The 14,944-nt window shown below is 31.3% G+C and overlaps 1 protein-coding gene across 3 annotated transcripts in view; it reads right to left on the bottom strand.

The window, feature by feature from the left end:
* The window catches only part of LOC124538952 (mucin-3A), a 64,165-nt gene extending 49,721 nt beyond the window's left edge, over positions 1-14,444 (bottom strand). Inside the window, exons 1-2 of one of the 3 annotated variants that reach the window (XM_047116233.1) lie at positions 14,326-14,444; positions 13,610-13,692 (exon numbers count right to left, since the gene is read on the bottom strand). The gene's annotated coding sequence lies outside the window, so the exon portion shown is untranslated. Of the gene's footprint in view, positions 1-13,609; positions 13,757-14,325 lie in introns of all 3 variants that reach the window. The other 2 variants (XM_047116235.1, XM_047116234.1) reach the window with 2 other exon arrangements.
* Between the last annotated feature and the right edge of the window lie 500 nt (positions 14,445-14,944).

Raw genomic sequence — 14,944 nt, 5'->3', positions numbered from 1 at the left:
CTATCACGACTCTCGCTTTACGTATAACACTGCAGATTTTAGGAGTTATTTTTTGAATAGTCAGTATATGTATTAATGGGTTTTTGTTTTTAGGCACTTGTCCATTTGAAATTTTTTCGGAAGCGGTGCCTTATAGTGAAGCAGTTCTATGCCGGAAGGATTTAGCTGACACATATGGCTTACTGAGATTGATGGGTTGCTTTCTCGCAGCTGTGTGGATGATTGAAGCACTCACATGCTGGATTAGCTTCTTACGGTTACCATAGGTACGATATTTAGGAATGGTACATTTTAGTCTTCTGATATCAAACGAATTAAAAATATATCGTATCTGTAGATACGCTGTCTACTCATGGAATATAATTCCGTTTAAAGTTATAATGTTTAAACCTTTAGTTTGATTCTGTACCGATATAAAAAAAAAAAAACGTTTTATTTTGAGGATGGAAACGGTGATGCTAATTGTTGAATTCTCATTTTGTCCAACGAAATAATTCATTTATCCATGCAAAATCTAAGGCAGTACTAACAAACCTATGTTTATGTGTCTTAAAATTACCTTTTAAACACATTCAATCTTCTTTGCGATGAATGATTTGTATTTAAAATTTGAACAATATAAACCACAATATAAACATTGTATGAAATCAAATGACCTTATTTTCACGTCGCATTTTCCAACAAAAGCCTAATCTTCTGTTTTACCGTCCCGTTTTTATGGCGCTTTGTTGAGTTGCGATTTGTTTGATATTGAGGTCAATCAAATAACCGTTTACGGCAATAAATATCAAATACTCTTGTTATTTATTGTTATGTTAAAGAAGAATTGTCTTCTCCGTCTTTCATTACGTAGTTGTAACAGCCAATGTCCCATTGCTGGCCTAAGGCCTCCTTTCCTTTTGAGGATCAAATAATATACTCAAATTTAAATAAATTATCGAAATCGCTCCAACGCCTCAATTTCGTTAGATATACGCGAATGATATACAAGATTATTGGTAATTAGACGTATTCCCGTCAAGAGTTGGTAATTGTAACCATTTGCGACAATTTTAACTTCCACATACAAAAGTGAACCATTTAAAATAAGTCAAAAATGCAACTTAAACGAAAGGATTTTAAAAAGAATGTATTAATTTAAATCAGTTTTTTTTCTTCTTATTTATAAAAAATATAGGAATTTTAATATAACAATTATCGATCAAAATTAAATCATGCGAGACGGAAAACGATATCACTTCACAATTTTTTGAGTATGTTTCCAAAAAGTGCCTTAAAACGAAACATAAATGAAACGTTTCGAAACTCGTTTTGTAGACCATTTCAAAAACTTTCGTTTTCTTAACTCTGCATAGGTATATAAGAACTAGGAACTTATATCAAAGAAATTGAAAAAAAAATGACCGCAAATTCGTATTCAGCTTAAAAACACATAATAAATTTCATCAAAATCGGTCGAACCGTTTAGAAGGAGATAGGCGATAGATAGTTCAAAATATAGATTCATATAAACGTAATAAACTGTTTCATATATATATGACATAAAACTATGAATAGCTAACCAATCTAATAAACAGCATCCATTCTAAAACACATCTCCGCGAACATCTCTTGTTATGTCACTCGGGGTTACGTCATCGTTGTTACGCCAAAGCCATCAGCGGCCGTACCGGCGATTCCCATGAGATACCATCAATTCAGTTTCTGACGGAGATTCCAAATCGATACGGCGCTAAGCACGGTTCACACTATGATACTTAAATAATATCATTTATTGTTTACATGTGTTAAATGTGTTACAATATGTTAATAGATATATTTCACATTATAATCGAATTATCATAATTTTTCTATGTATGGGTCTGTGTTTGTGGTACCGTCGTTACTTCTTATTTTCCATAACACAAGTGCCTTAGCATTAGCATTGGGATCAGAGTAATGTATGTGATGTTGTCTCATATTATAGTAAGTATGTATACAGAAAATGAAGTCTAATATTTCTTTTTTTTATTTACTTGTATAGGTGTACAAATATATGTTCATCTGTACCGTAAATACCCATATAAGACCATAAACGTAAGAAGTATAATCCAATCTGCGTTATCTGTGCATTACGTACCATGGTACATAAGTTTTTATATGCGTTATACCTGGCTGGTATATTGGTTCACTCGACATTAAAATCGAAAAACAATACAAAGCATCTTTCTGCAAGTTAATGAATCGATATCTAGACTAACCGGATTCAATTCAAATGTTATTGTTTTGCCAATGTTGAAGTACGCAGGCGCAGTATACCAGCAAACTGTCCCCCGTCTGAACCAGCCTGAAGAGTTTCCAATGAATTTATCATGTTGCATAAGGTGATGGGAAACAGTACTTGGCTATTATATTGCAATGATGTTATTGTATTTAGTTTTAACTCATTAATATTGGTTAATTGGTAAAATGTATACGTTGAATAACAATACAAAGGGAAGTCGAAAACATGGCGGCTTAATCGCTAAAAAGCTATCTTCTTCAGAAAATTACACGAGTTTGAAACAATTATAAATGATTGATGAATGAATAGTTAAAAGAAATACTTTAAAAAATCATATGCTTTTGATAATATGTAGAACGCTGTAGATTGTTTTTATAAAATATACGTAGGTGGATGGACTTATGGGCTACCTGACCGTAAGACAACAGCACCATTCCTTACACCAAAGTGCTACAACCTGGCAACTAAGATCTTATGTCCCTTGTACCTGTATTTGCTCTAACTACTAACAATTGCTGCTAGTAGGATGTTTGATGTGTGGTTGGTACCTACCCATATGTACCCTACCCTGGAATATGTTTCAAACCTTCTCTTAAAAGGAAAAAGAGGTCTTAGCCCAGCAGTGGGAAAGTTACAGGCTGTTATTGTTGGTACCTACACAGATGGGCTATTAGAGCAATGAACTTAAGATATATATGAAGGAAAACGATGTTTCTAATAATAAATCTCGGTAGTCCACGATCAGCGATCGCGCGGGAGTGTGGGTGAAAGCCCGTGCGTGCGGTTACGCTGCGCGCGCATGCCGTGCGATGAAAGTTGAATCATATCGTGTAATACAGTCATATTTAAACAAATAAATGTCTCGGCTCTTGTCCGATTACCTAATATAATTATTGCTCTGTTTGTTAATACACGAATGATTTGTCACTAATATTCATTTAAATCTATAATCAATAACAGTTCAACGTACTATTTTAAGTTCCGCACAAAAGTCATGGAATAAATAAATATTGGACAACATTACTTACATTACTCTGATCCCAATGTAAGTAGCTAAAGCACTTGTGTTATGGAAAATCGTAATGACGGCACCACAACACCCAGACTCAAGACTAGAAAGCTAATGTACCTATGAATCGAACCCGGGACCTCGGAGTTTCGTACCCATGAAAACCGGTGTACACACTACTCGACCACGGAGGTCGTCGTCATAGAAACACTAAACAACCCTATGTGTCTGATATATATCATTCCCTCATCACATATTTTGCCGCCAAACAACAATAATGCTGTGTTACGGATTGAAGCCACAAATAATACCTTCAGACTTTGACATCCTCAGATTATAAGCATAAGACACTCGGGGAGCGTAAAATATTATGGCGCAGCACAAAAACGAATATAAATATCGTACAACCGGAAATTTATGATCGCTTTTGATTGTTTTTATCGCTTTGTTAAGACCTCACTTCGAATCTCACTCATTAAAATATTGAAAACCGAATATGGTTATAAACATATCCTTTGAATAATCACTTTCTACCTTTGCACAATAGTATTATACGGTGAGATACAATATTCTTTTATTTTTATAGCTGGTCCTGTTAATATAACACATATAGGTTTAAGTTTTAAAAAGTCAATTTTGCTAGATTTTCACTAAGTTATTACCTTCTGTAAGGAGCCTGGTTCCATACACTATGCCATTTTGGGTATATGTTAAAAGAGTTACTCAATAAAAGTGAAACATCTCAAATATTAATATTTTTGTCAACGTAACGAGCTAAGTTTCGTCATTAAAATAAGTATTTAGAACACATTTCGCAACAGGTATTTAGTTTAATTGATGTAATTTTACACGTGCGAATGTTGCTCACGTTATTTAAGTTCACTGTAATAAGAATGTTTAAGTATTTATCTTATTAAATCGCTACAAGGGTCGTGGTTTCAAATAGGAATATATATTTACGAGAAATTTCAGCAAAACGTCGCTTGTATATAGACAATAAGAGCGGAGGTATTGTTTTTGTATTTTGAGACTTTTGTCCTTCTTCCTTTTGTTTTAACATAATTTATTATTAATAGCCATTAAATATAATTCCAGGAGCATCCTAGCAGATTCTGACAGATGATGTGATAAAAAACACTGAACAAATCCAACATCGAACAAACATGATTTCCTTAAAAGTAACCTTCTCTGATTCTTAGTCTTGTCATATTCCATTAATATGACATAGATCCTCAAAACTTCCACACTTATCACAATTAGTAGAATCTATTTTTTTCATATGAAACCTAAAACTTTTTGATATTGATATGATGTAAGAGAGGAGATTAAGCATTTAGGATATTATTTAAATTAAGAGTTTAATTAACATATGTGGCCTTCATCATCACTCCACCATCATCAGCCTACTGCTGTTCACTGCTGAACATAGGCCTCATCAGAGCGCGCCACGTTATTTAGTTTCTGATAAGAAGTAAGTTTTTACTTTGTAGTTTCGTCACTGAAAATTACCTCTCAGAGCGTTTCCAAATAAAATTATAACAATTTTATAACTATGCTAGTAAATAAACTGTAATAGGTATTATTTTGAGTCGGTCGGATGTCTTAGGACATTACATAACTTTAATCATACACAAAAGGTTCGTCTTCGAAATGTTCACAGGAAAATTCGGAACGCAATCATAGATTAAATACGGTAAATATTTTTTTAATTTGACAGATGATTTTCTCATAACTAGCTTGATATACGCTTTATGAATGATACCTATACTAGTGAACAAAATAAAAAATGGGAATCTGATGTTAGCGATTACCACTGATGATGCAAAAGTCTACCTATGTCATTTGCGCGGTAAGATTAACCATTTCTTAGATCGCCAGTACACGGCCAACCTTGGCAACTTAGATGTTGTCCCTTGAATCTAAAGTTACTCTAACTCACTCGCCCTTCTAACAATACTGAGTATTGCTAATAAGCGGTACAATACGAGTATGTGAGAGTTGATAAAGAACTTCTTGGTAAAGAATTACTAAAATATATCTGTAGTATAAAATATAGATGTATTTTAAATAATTTTAAAAACTTTAAATAGTAATTAAATTTAATCAGATAAAATTAATGGCGCATATATATTTTTTATATGCGTCTCAAAGTTAACATTGGACAGCGTAACATTCATTATTCTAATCCAGTAGCAAGCTAAAGCACCTGTGTTATGGAAAATCAGAAGAAACAAGATAACATAGAGAACTAATAAACTTTTTTTTGCATCGATTCGGCCAACATACCCATGAAAACTGTTGTAAACACTACTCGATCACGGAGGTCGATTAATAAATAAAAGAACACGATTAATAAATGTCAACTTGATTTACTACCATATACAACTTACTTTAAATCAATTTTGACATTTAATTTCAAAAAACAACCCTTAATACTGCATTCAGAATTCAATATAAGCATCGGAGTCGCGACAAAAATATTTTTTGAAAGCAATATGTTGACCGTGACTTTTGAGAGAGAATGTTTGAAGGTGCACAGAAGGCGCTTATAGTATTGAATATCGGCTTCATTTAACATTTAATTACATTATAAGCGTTATTTTAATTGGAATAAAAGTCATTTTCCCTGGCAGTTTATTGTAGCAAAATGATAGGCCTTTAGGGTGACATATGGCGGATAAAGATATCTCTTAAAATTATATTATATTTCATTTATTTTAAGAAATTAATTTTAATTAAAAATGTATTTTTATATTAAATATTTTATTTTTATTGTGATATTTAATCATGTTATTTTTATTTATAATAAAAGTGTATTAAGAATATAATATATTTCTTGTATAATCTTATAATATATTTTTTTAGTATAAATAATAATTTTAGATGGAAGATATTTTGTTGTTACTTAATAAATGCATTATTTTGCCCACGAAGCTTGCTAATCTAGTGAATAGCCCGAATAGCTGACTATCCATTTTATTATTATTATTATTTTTTTCATTTTATTTTAAGCTACATCTACGGACTCACAGTTGCCTGTGCCTTTTTTATACTTTAATTTAATATTTTTGTGACAATTTTTAGCGTACAGAGATTTATAGTAGTTACTATTCTAACATTATCAGCTCAATAACTAGTTAACTATTTAACTAGTTTTTATTCTAGTAACATTTTTTTCCGAAGTATTCTTTGTTTACCTATAAGTAGCATAGATTACGTTTAAAAACGTATAATGGTAAGTTATGTGGAACACTCCAAAAGATCCCAAATAAACATTCAAACACATAGAATAACAATAAAAAAAGACTATGTATAGTATTACCATAATATCAATACAATTGATCAAACATAACATTTTATACACTTTACAAAGCTTTCTTTAAGAAGAACAGGTTGTAAATATGTATACAAGCGGATCTGACACATCAATCATTGCGCCGGCGCATTCGTAAGTGTCACTAATCGATTTTAAATTTCATGTTTAAATGATTCTTGCAAAATATTCGCTTCGCACTTTGACCTGCGCCGGACTCTAATATAGAAACAGATGTTCTGTGTGAATACACTTGGTTTAAATTGTTTCCATTAACATTATGAATTTTAAATAAAAAGTACAGATTGTTTACATTATTTGTCTTTTTTGAGCCGTGATGGTCAAGTGGTTAGAAGACGTGACATATTCTTTGAACCTGATATCAGCTCACTTAGTTTTCTTAATTTGTGATTATTTCATTACGTGCTCATCGCTGAAGAATATCATGTCTAAAATGCATGCGATGAATGTATTCCTAAGACAGTTGTCCATTAACCCCGATCGAAACATAATAGGATAAATATAATAAAGTAAATAAATACAAATCGCAGCAGTAGGATATTTTTAGGTTGTTACATCTCATATATAAAACTACCAACACCCATTATAGTACAATGTCTTTCACCACGCTGTTCCAATGCGGGTTGGTGGAATGCACATGTGGCAGAATTTCCTTTACCGCCGAGCACGAGATGAATCATAAACATAAATTAAGCACATGTATATAGTGGTGCTTGCCTGGGTTTGAACCCGCAATCATCGGTTAAGATGCACGCGTTCTAACAACTGGGCCATCTCAGCTCTCAACTTTACTTAGATTTCTGATAATCGATACGAAAGTAACCCTTCTGCATTGAATAAAGATTTTGACTTGATCTCTAGAGTCTAGAATTTTTTTTTCAAATCAAATCAAGTTCCGTGTTATAAAGACATCTTGACAACTTATTTGTATTTTTTTTAATATTATTTTTTTCGAAAAACAATATACTTATTAGTTTTATGTTTCATGTGCCAAAAATGGTATAATATTGATTATTAACAATACAATACAAATATCTATATATACGACTGTAACTAAAGATACACACGAAATGCTAATAAAATCCAGCTACGATTACTTTCAACGTTATTAAACATTTTATGTGAATATCGGTACATCTGTATACTCGTGTAAATTGTTTATCCGATACAATTAGTCACGCCGTGCGGTCGAAAGCTGCACAAATCTCTCTCTTATATTTATTTGTGAAATTAACGTATTGTTTAAGGTCTACACTATGTCGAGTTACATCGGCATGTTTGTAATTACTAAATATATCGCTTCAATACATGTAGATAGATAAATTTTAAGTATTGAAGTGAAGCTAAAATTTTCTTTTAAATTTGCAAATAATCACTTGTCGGAAACAACTAGTTCTTAATTTAATTTATTAAAGTAACTTATTGACTTTCAGACAAGATAATATACTGTAAATATAAAAAAAAATCAAAATAAACTTTATTCAAGTGGGCTTTTACAAGCACTTTTGAATCGACATTTAACAATTAGGTGAAGCTACCACCGGTTCGGAAAGTAGATTCTACCGAGAAAAACCGGCAAGAATGAGTTTCTTGCCGGTAGTTACTCTTTTTCAACATTTAAAAAAATGTTAATTGTCTAGAATTTACATTCCAAATCAGTAGTAGCTTCACTTAATATAGTTTTGTAACATTCAAAAAGTAAAATAATAATAAATAAGTTCTTATAAAAGCGTACTCGAATAAAGCCTTTTACTATTTTCATTTAACAGTACTCTGTATTTATATATTATATCTTAAATTGTTATTTTAGAGATGATAATAAATTATGAAAACATATTTCTAACACTTTTAAATAATAAAACTGTAACACTGATTGACTGACTTAGCCTGAGTCAATAGGTCCAAAACGTAAAATTTGTCAAAAATCTCTTGAATGACATGAGATCTAAGAAAGGTTTTCATATTATTTATAATATTATATTATTTATTAAGCTCCAAACCTTTTTCTCCTCTGAGAAGAAGCTAATTAATATCAATTAATGGAGTTAAATATTATCACACACTCATACATATTACAAACATTCAAATATAAAAAGATTAAAATTAGTTCATGAAAGTTTATTTATTAGTATATTCAAGAATATAAAGCGGATCTTCAAATGAAGTAATAATCTTTTTGGAGACGGCAAGTGTGTGAAGGGACGGCCCACTTGATTCCCCAAAGGCCGACTCGTTATAATCGCAGAGGTTGCAAAACGGAGGCTGCATCGTGAGGTCTAATCGATAAACGCCGTATGTTACAATCAGAAATTTCAAAACTAAAAACACAGATTAACGAAGTTTATTGGAAAAAAATAAAACTGACTGAAGTGACTCTTTTTCAAGAAAAGAGCCTACTCCTTTCTCAAAGGCCGGCAACGCACCTGCAAGCCCCCTGGTGTTGCAGATGTCCATGGGCGGTGGTAGTCACTTTCCATCAGGTGAGCCTCCTGCTCGTTTGCCACCTATTCCAAAAAAAAAAAAAAAAAAAAAAAAAAAAACTCAAAAATCACGAATGAGTGCTATAAATATTTTTAGTATAGTACTATTTAATTATTATTTTTTTTTAGATTTTTTTTTTTATATTTAAAATATTCAGCACAAGATAAGATTTTAGTATCGATAGGGGTAATTAAAAATTAAAAAAAATACGTCATTGAAATTGTATTTCACAAACATTTTGAATTTTAATAAAATATAGAGTAACCGTCGACTCAAAATGTCAACGTTACCAAAAACACCAATAAAAATGCTTAATACTTACTCGTATCTGTGGGTAACATTTTATAATGTATTACAATTAAATCTATTATAATAAATACTAATATAGATCTAATCTCTATAATAATAATGAACTAATATAACGCTAAGCGCGTGACTTGCGCCGAATGCGAATTAGATCGTACGTGTAGCAATTCTCATCTCTGTTCACATGACTGTGTCGAATCTTATTCAATATCTCCGGTTTATTCAGAAGACAAACATATTACGACACAGTAAATAAATGATATATCGTTTGATTACATATTTTAATTTTATTACGAAATATAATTTAAGTACGATTTACTTTCATAGTAAAAAAATACTTCTTAACTGTGTTTGACGAATCTCTTATCTTGGATGTGGTCATAACTGCCTCAGTCATAATCCTGATTCACAGAACGCAGAACTGTACGAGTACTTTATTATTTCCGAGTACTATGAGTACTACTAGTAGTAAGAAGTATTATAGTACTGCTACTAGTCGGTCAAGAGGATACCTAGAAATGCCAGGCGTAATGGTAAAATGTTCATTATTCGATTATGTTTTTATCGCATAACGCCTTTAGAGTGGATATCATCATTAGCTCACAGCAACAACAAAACAACATAGTTTCATACATGCGTATGTGTACACGTCTATCATGAATGTACAAACAGAAATACATAGTTCTACGAAATCGAACTCCGGAGTCATGAAAACTGGTAGGTTAGAAATGTTACATTTGTAGGATACACAATACTAGTAGTCAAGCGCGGCTCCTTTCGCGATTTAGGGTGATAGATAAATAGATAAATAAGTATGAGACAACATCACATACATTACTTTGATCCCAATGTAAGTAGCTAAAGCACTTGTGTTATGGAAATCAGAAGTAACGACGGTACCACAAACACCCAGACCCAAGACAACATAGAAAACTAATGATAATCTACATTGACTCGGCCGGGAATTGAACCCGGGACCTCGGAGCGGCGTACCCATGAAAACCGGTGTACACACCACTCGACCACGGAGGGCGTCATATGGGTGATGGCTGTCATATGTTGGCAAAAAGTAGCCTATGTCCTATCTTGGAGTTCAAGTTGGCTTCGTACCAAATTTCATCAATTTCGATTCAGCGGTTTGGCCGTGAAAGAGTGACAAATACACACACAGTTACTTTCACATTTATAACATTAAATATACATAGATTAGACATCCGAAATCTGACTGATTATTATGTTTCAAAATGGTAAGCTAATAATGTATTTTTCCCCGCGACTAGGTCTGTGTATCTCGTTTGATTCGCCGTCATTACGCGGAATATTCCGTGATGTAAGCATAAGAGTTCACTAACGATAACAACCGTAAGTGATTATTACTTTTTCTGCAGCAGATTGAAAAAAATAAGCTATGTGTTACATCTCAATCCGTTCACTCGTTAAGGTGTATGTTACATCGATATCTTTATTTTTTACAAATAAACAGTAAAGTATATTAAATTCATATAATATTAGTAAAGTTTTCTCTTTAAAGTTTATGTTAATCGGCACATTATTTGTTTAACTTTGACTACCCACAAAAACTAGTCTAAAATTGTTGGTTTATGGGCAGGATATATATATACCTAATAATTTGTACTTTATTAACATAATTTGTAAATAGCAGTGTCCCGCTGTTTGGTCGCGTTGTTGATGCTGGTTGTCATGTGTTAGGTTAAAAACTAAAAGTGGCAGTAAATTAGGAACAAGTTTTTCACGACGCAACTCCAATTCGTGATGGTAGTATTGCATACAATTATCTAAATATCAAAAAATTATTATTATCTCATAAAAAATGTTGATAAATTTGATTTTAAAATTATTATTTGAAATAAAGCTAGCCATATAGATTTTTCAATTAACACTAAACAATAGAACAAAAATCCTGCCAAGAATTTGTGCAGAAATGAATTCAAGATATCTATTTTTAAATAAAAAATAGTATAGTGCGTAAGGTGGAATAAATATTATGTACTCTACATATTTGGCTGCGTTTACTTAAACATTATGCAAATCTCTTTGTATTTTCCTTCAACATGTAGAAATAACAAGTATCGATAATTAACGAGATAGGAAGGTCACGCCTATATACAGAGAAATTGATAAAGCCTTCCGCAGTGTCATGAATCTTAACATTATAAACATAATTTACTACTATTTCGATATTATATCATATTAATTAATATTTATATAATATACATTATACACATATTAAGTGGTTGTAAAGAATGTTCGCTTATAACTCGGGCGATTTAAGAAGTACACAATTTATACTAATATTATAAATGCGAAAGTGACTCTTTTATGTGACACATAAACTAATTTAGTTGAAATATGTAGTATTGATAGTGTGAGTCCGCGGAAAGGATATGGTAAACTTTTTGAATTTTCTTCTCTAGGGGTAACATTGGGGGAATGTGTGTGTTAAGAGATAAAGATTTATAAGCTGCAGGTCCAACTAGTATATGTTATATATTATATATTATGAGGCTGAGGGCTTTTGGAACATCTGCATAGAATATCAAACTTATAAAAAAGAAATGTTTTGGCTAAGAACGTTCTCAAGTGTACCAAAAACTACTTTTTTACAACATATAGATCAACAGGTTAGGAATGCACATGACATACATACATGTTTGCGTTCATTTTTATTTTTAGGTTACTTCATAAATGACTTGAGATATCGCAGTGGTTATTATCGCAGACCTTAAACAAAGGTCATGGATTCAAACCCAGCCAGACCTTACAAAGATTTTATTCAACTCGTTCTCCACGGTAAGTATAACTTCCCGGGAAACCTATCTCAGCCCGTTAACACGCATTGAAACAGAGTCAAAAGAGCTCTGTCAAAATAGCTCTTCAATATAAGGTTTGAAACCTTATATTTTTATGAAGAGATAAATTCGAATAGTGTATTAATTACACAATAGAATGCTAAACATCAAATGTTTTTCATTATTTTTATATTTCTTTACAATGTAAATATTAATCAATAAACTTACAACTTTAGAATTGAAATATTCATATTTTATAACTCTCAATTAAATATTAAATTAATTCTATATACAACTGTTTTATTTCATTTAATATTTATTAAACGTTACGAGTTGAGTACGAGTGATCGTTGAAGTCTTTTATACGTAAAGGATAATAACTCGCGTCATTTTTAGTAGTTCGCGTTCATTTTTGGTAATGTAAAAATTTATTTGTTTACAAAAAAAATAAATGATGTAAAAAGTAAGCTTATTTCCGTCACTACCGCATTTCTCAAGTAAAACCACAGTATTACAGCTTATTATGGAGTTGTAAAAGTTCAATCAAAGTAAACACTATCAAGGCTAAATTTGTTTTGTTAATTCGTTACAAGTATTCATTAGTTTTATTTAAGGATTTTTTTTTTATTTAGGATACTTAACACCAATGGTACAAGTGAATAAGCAATGTGAAAGTCGTAGGTTCAATTCTGATTGTTAAGGCATTTGTCGTTGCTACTTCTAACAGTAATTTAAGTAAGACACGCAATACTTATATTCTTTAAAAACGAATTCATCAGTCTGACTTTGATAAATATATTTATAATGATTTTAATATATTAGTCCAATGCAGAATATACATAAATTACAATATATGAGTATATAATATAATTGTATAAGTTATAAAAATATAGAATATAATGATCGTAAAATAAAAAATCATGAAATCATTTCGATATAAGATGTGTCTTCATAAGATATATTAAATGTTATGTAGATTTTACACATCATTATAGTATTTAAATTTTATATTAAAATTTATAAAATAATTTATCATTTTAGTTAACAGTGTCTCACACATGTGGGTATCTAATATTATTAAAATTATAAAATTATTAATACAATACTAATTTATTATCTCGATTATGATAGTGTTTAAATTTAATAACGAAATTAATTAAATGCCAAAATAATCACACACTTTATAATTTGTAAAAAATCTAAAAGTATACTAAACGGTTTCAATTTATGTAAAAAAATATATATTTTATATAGCATATAAAATTTGACTTCAAACATTTTATATTAATAATAAATAAAATCAAATGGACGATTGATTAAGTTCTTAAGGATCAAATTTGATTACTATATATCAACATCAAAAATAAGTATTCTCGCATACACAAATAATATACAATGGAACTCACCAGAATGGAGACGTTTCTTCACAGTTCACAAGATTCAAATCACTTCACAAGCAAAGTCAGATCACTTAGTATGTGCTTACGAGCTGTGAAAGAGCAGTTAATTTAACTGACGTTAATTTATAACAATATAAATTTATCTGTAAAACGCTTTAATCCAAACAAACTAGGACTTCAAAATCGAAAAACGTTACAAGCGGAATTTCGTTCAGATAAAATTCAATGAAAATGCATCTTAATCATTGTACATACGGCATTAATTACATTGTAGAAGACATATATTTCCTATATTGTATAAGAGTAAAGTAACAGAACGAACAAAAAGCGCGGCGGCTCTAACAATGATTCTCACGGCTGATTACGCAAAAATTGCGCTTAATTAAACCTATTTAAAAAAACGATTTGGACAATGTCTAGATTTTTGACAATGATAAGCGATAACTATATAGCTCATTGTTTAAACGAACACGATAACTTTTGAGGTCAGTCAAAACATTTTGCGAATTTGACTAAGTTTAATTTAATTTATTCTATATTGATTTTTTTTAAATATTAAGCATAATATATTTATATATTTTATTCAAACCTCTTTAAAACAAAATAAACTAAAAAAATAAAATAGAATAAAATAATATAAAAAATAAATTCACAAATCGAAAGCACATAAATGAAACGTAAAGCTCGACACTTAAAACCGAATAATAAAATATTTCGCTTACAAAATTTATTATATTGGTACCGCTGAGGCGAGGAGATGAGACGCGCGTTCGTCGGAGACTGCGATGTTACCCGCGCTGCGCCGGCGCATCGCGTCGCGTCGAAAGGATGCGGTGTTGCGATACCGGAATGTCTCGTGAAAGCGAGGGTGGCGTGTCAAGGTCGGGATGTTTTTTTTTATAATTAAGTAAAATTACATCTTAAGGTTTGAAAGGCTGAGATTGTCCAGGGTCCAGATATTTACTCCCACAGCTGGGCTAAGACCTCCTCTACCTTTCAGAAGGTTTGGAACATGTTCCACCACGATGTTCCATTCGGCTTGGTGGAATACGCATGTGTTAGAATTTCTGTGAAATTAGACACATGCAGGTTTCCTCACGATGTTTTTAACTACGTTCTAACCGCTGGGCCATCTCGGCTCATGGCATATAAGTAATTGGGCCATAAACATATTTCTTTAACGTCACACTGCGTAACACAAATATAGAGATACTTGATGTCTGCTGGCTACTTTGTTTCTTGGATATTTCTCATATACAATATTTATATGTCACGAATTATAAATATTAAAAAAGCTTACGAGGGTCACCATCAATATACATGATATAGCATAGTTTCCAA

Source organism: Vanessa cardui, chromosome 21 (genome assembly GCF_905220365.1).
Source record: "Vanessa cardui chromosome 21, ilVanCard2.1, whole genome shotgun sequence".
Lineage (NCBI taxonomy): Eukaryota > Metazoa > Arthropoda > Insecta > Lepidoptera > Nymphalidae > Vanessa > Vanessa cardui.
Note: the sequence above shows the minus strand (reverse complement) of the source record. Positions and strands in the feature narration are given on the sequence as shown.